General features: G+C 34.9%; 1 pseudogene; it reads right to left on the reverse strand.

The window, feature by feature from the left end:
* Positions 1–3,652: 3,652 nt before the first annotated feature.
* On the reverse strand, positions 3,653–4,049 carry LOC121163784 (annotated as a pseudogene).
* Positions 4,050–5,182: the final 1,133 nt, after the last annotated feature.

Consider the following 5,182-nt stretch of genomic DNA (forward strand, 5'->3'; position numbering starts at 1 on the left):
CGTATACTAGCTGTGTAATGGAGACTGTCATATCTAGTAACATGTTATTTAACTTCATGGTATTGTATATTTTGTTTAATAAATATTTTAAAGATTTACTTATTTCCCCTAGCATAATGGCTAAGGGAAATGAGTCAATTCCAAAAGGTCAGATATCACATGTTTACTATGATATAATTGAATACAATGTCAATTCTAAGGATTCTGCTAGTGAAGTTGACCTTATTTCACCTCCTAAGTATTTGTACCTTTCATAATAAGCTCCTGTGATGTAACCTATTAACCAATCATCTATAAGAAAAATGAATTCTTGTAGTCAGTCACCTGAGTTTATCAATGTCCCTGTTAACACTGTATTTGCTAGTGCTCATAAGTATCAATGATCTAATCCTAATTGTGCTTTCATTAGAGCCACATCGGTCACATGCTGACAGCTATTCATACAGGAAGATGTTGGACATTCTTTTTCAATACCTTAATGACACATTGATACCCTTGATAGAAGTTTGTTAATTTCATGGGGATGAAGATTTCATTATTTGTTCTCCCTGAAGTGGAGTGTACATAAGGGCATGCATAGTGGAAGTGTGATAGAAATAAGCATGTTTATAGGTGGAAACAGTGAGAGGTATGTCCCGTGCATACAGTGCAGGGATGAACTCGCGACAAAATGGCTGGGGATCTCCTACAGTGTTGGGGGCACCTCAGTGACAGCATGATGGATGTGTGAAGATTCATGAAAGACACCCACTGTAGGCCTGGAGGAGGGAGTGGGGATGGGAGGGAGCTTGGGGAGAGGGCAAGAAAGACCCCAGTAACTATTAAACTGTGTCATTAAATAAATAAGTAAAAAAAAGGCTGATTTATTTTTATTAGAAAGGGAGGTATACAGAGAAGAGATACAGAGAGAAAGACTTACTCCCCAAGTAAGTAGCTGTAGCAGTTAGACCTGAAATGATCCAAAGCCAGGAGCCAGGAGTTTCTTCTAGGTCTGCCATGTGGGTTAAAAGTTCCAGGGCTTTGGGCCATTCTTTTCTGCTTTCCCAGGCCATAAACAGCCATTCGGATGGAAGGAGAGTATCCGGGACATGAACTCGTCCATATACGATCCTGGTAGATGTATGGTGAGGGTTTAGCAGCCGAACCATGCGTAACACTTAGCCCATGTTTAATAAATATGGAAAGACATGTTTGATTGAACTGATAATTAGTATTTTATAGAGTCTATCTTTGTGGGGATATGGACCTTGGGGTGCCAGCATCCCATATCAAAATGCCAGTGTGAATCCAGACTGCTATACTTCCAAATCACCTTTCTGGAAAAGATCCTGTAAAGGCAATGGAAGAGGGCAGAACTGCTTGCGCCGCTGAAATTGTTATGGGAAAACTGCATGCTTTACGTGAATCCAGACTTTTCTTGCATTCTTTTGAGGAATCAGTCAGGAGATGGAAGCTCTCTCTGTCTAATTCTCTAGTATATCAATCAATCCATCAACCATTTATCTTTATAAAAGAAAACTTATAATATTAGAAAACAAAAAGCATTATAAATATCTTTTTGTTTTTCTTTAATAAACTTTAGTAGATTTTTAAAAGTACAGAAATATGAATTCTTTATTATAATCCATTTATAGATAGTTAATATCCATAATCAATCTTATCTACACATAGATGGGTCAAAGCTGTGTTAGCTTTCAAATTGAATTCAGTGTACATAATCGTGCTTATGAGAAACCTTTGCAAAAGGACAAAAAATATGCAAGGCAGAACCTTATTCTTCTCAAGAGAAGATTTGAACTTTTTAAAGAGTCAGAGAAAGACTAGCGATACACTTGTCGCAAGGGATTCACGGTCTTTTTAGGAGGACTTTTAAAGGTCTTTTTTGAATGGAAGATGTAGAAGAGCAGAAATAAAGCATTGGACTGACTGCTCATGATTAATAATAATATAATAGTGGAGTCACAATGCATGCCTACATTACATATGCACAAAAAGCAGCTCAGATAATTCCTCCAAGGTGAAATTTATACATTTCTTTGCTGGTGAAGTACAGCTAGGGTTGTGATAAATTAGAACGCTTCTGGGAATGCATGAGAATAGAGTCCCGGTTTCATATTCTCATGCCAGGCATTTTAAGAGGTATAGAGTGTTTGTACAGGGCCCCAAGCAGTTCTCACTGTTTCCCCTTTTTGGTACCATTGTATATATCTTAGAAACAGATAGATGGTTTTATAGTTTGGTGTCACTGACAGATCCCTCCAAGTGACGTATTAAAAGTAGGCTTAAATTTTGAGATTTTTTTCAGGACAGTCATTGGTCTATATCCAACCATATCACCACTCTCCTATTTCCTGCCACACTGTGATTAATGATAGGCTAGGTTTTGAACCCAGGAGAGAGATGACCCAAAGGTTTTATGTTACAGAATTTTCAGCTTTTTATTTGCATTACTGAACCTTAGAACTGGAAATATTCTAAAGTGCTGTGCTTAAAATATTTTCATCTCACAGTTTTTAGTTTAACACAGAGATCATTAAATTTAAACTAGTAACAACAAATGCTATACAGTAAAATATTGCCATTAGCTTAATTCAGCTAATAATTAAATCCTAGTAAATGAAAAATATTAGCCATCCTTAGAATTATGATTATAGAAACATTCAATCTTTTAAAAAGAATTACAAAATCTAAATACCTGTTATATAATGGGTTATATTAATTTTTATCATATTAGAAATTAAAATACAATACTTAAAGTGTTTATGTAGGAATTAATCATAAATTATGATTGTTGCTTTGACAACCACTGACTTTTTTCTAAAAAATATTATGTCAGTACACTTGTTTCATAATTTTCCAAATTTGATACTAATAGAAAATTTCTCAGCCTTCGGATTTAAGTATCGATATTGCTTACTTAGGCAAAAAAAAAAAAAGACTGGAATGTGGATATTTACATTTATACAGCAAGAAGTATTCTGAAAGAAATTCCAGGAAAAATGTGTCTATTCATAATACACTAAATCTAAATAAGCAGGGTTATGCTCTTTCTAATTTACACTCCAAATATGGCTCATTTTTTTGAGAATTAGTTGCAAAGCAGAATCAAATGATGTAAATATGCTTTACACATTGTTTCATTAATTTGGAACTTAAAACAACAAGTATTTAACATTTGAAAATAAGACAATACAAATGATTGGGAATACCTCAAAATTGCTAAATTTTACAATTAAAGACTTTCCAGGTGTCAATAAAGAAGAGAGAATGGCAGTAGCTAAATCTTTGCCTTGCACGCACCTCTCCTCCCCGCTCCCCGCTCCCCGGGATCCCATAGGGGCACCAGTTCATGTCTCAGCTGCTCCACTTCCCATCCAGCTCCCTGCTTGTGGCCTGGGAAAGCGGTAGTTCAGCTCTCACAGTGGCTCTCCTTCACTACACCTCTATCTATCTCCTTCAGTACACCTGCCTTTCAAATAAAAGTAAATATTCTTTTAAAAATATAATCTGAAGAAAGTATATATATACATGTAAATGCAAAACTGAATTTTATTCACCTTTTAAAATAATAAAATCCTGATATATTTGGGAGGAATTGTAGATATTATGATAACTCTAATAAGATAAATAAAGTCTTTATTTTTCCAAAGGTTCAATTCATTGAACTGGTTGATGCGTCTTCACCAGCAGCAGGCGCAGTTCCACCCTTGGTGTTTCTGGTGTAAAATAGTTGAGCTCTGCTTTGACATTAGTCTGATCAATCCTTCACTCAGGAGTCCCTGCAGGGCAGCCCTGGCCAGGACCCACAGGTCTTGAGTGTCTCTGAGAGCACAGTGGGTGTAATGAACTTGTGCTTGGGGACCTTTTTTGCAGAGCTTGTCCTAAGTGGCTTTGACACACAGAACCAGGTTGTTGAGCTTGTCCCCAACTTTCACTTTGCACCACTTCTTGGCCTTGCCCTCTGATTTGTTCAGGGGGTCCTTATCTTTTTAGCTGTTTTCTTGACGTTTTTCTTTTCTTTTTTTTTTTTAATCATTCTCGAGTGGCATGGCAAGGTGCAGGGAATAGCAGCCAACAACATCAGCCTTGCAAGAACTAGGGCAAAAAGTCTGAAAATTCTTTTTAGGAATTTATTTTTATTATTTTTCCTGATATCTTTTTATAGGAGTAGATTCCCCATTGACATCCCCTTTCTGTCCCCCAAGTTTCCCTCCCACTCTTTTATTCATAATATTACAATACTAATTTGTATCTAATTTCTTTTATTCTCTTTTTCAGATGACGTTTGTATTTAATTAGCATATCAAATCACAGCAAAGATATGGGATTTGTTTTGGAGTTTTCTTCCTCTTCAGTCTTCTGGGAGATTCTATATAAAATTAGTAGTATTTTTAATTGAATGTTATAAAGGACCATTAATACAAAATTGCTTTCCTAATGAGTTTGAACATGCATGTCAGGTTGTTCTGATATTTTTATTCTTATTAATATCAATAATTCATGTATTTAAAGAAATGAGCCTCGTTAAGGTGTGCTGCTCAAATGACCAATGCACTTTTTATACCTTCCTTCTTATCTAATACCTACAGAATTTGGAATTACTGCCTCATCACTATTTTGATATTGATATTTTATGTTCTTTTTGTTTGTTGTATCATTTTTTTCTGATCAAACTAGATATAAATCTATCATTTTTATTTTTAGAATATATGCATTGATCGCCTATATTTCTGCTGAAATACAGTGATTTTATTTAAACTTGTTGAACAATTAATTTGGTAGATAGTGAATCACTTGTCTACAATGTAAATTAAGATATATTGTTAAACTTTAAAAAGGAAAAAAGGATGGAAGAAATGAAAGAAAACAAGAGAGGATGCAATGAAGGGAGGACATATTACATTCTCAAAATTTTGCATATAAATGGCATTAAATCTCTTCTTTTATAGTGATATCATATTAGCATAGAATTAAATGATGAAAATTGTGTTTTACTAACAACCAGGCATTTGGTTGGACCCCGAGAATCTATCGCATTGACAATTTCTTTAAATATATAAAAAATCTGGGATTTAATTTGTTTTGTGATTCAACAATGACACTGCCTGGGTTATATCCAAAGGACACGGATTCATTGTCACCAACAGAAACCTGTTGCACCATTTTTATAGCAACATTGATC

The sequence above is a fragment of the Ochotona curzoniae genome, unplaced genomic scaffold (genome assembly GCF_017591425.1).
Source record: "Ochotona curzoniae isolate NIBS_2020 unplaced genomic scaffold, NIBS_Ocur_1.0 contig_64, whole genome shotgun sequence".
Taxonomy (NCBI): domain Eukaryota; kingdom Metazoa; phylum Chordata; class Mammalia; order Lagomorpha; family Ochotonidae; genus Ochotona; species Ochotona curzoniae.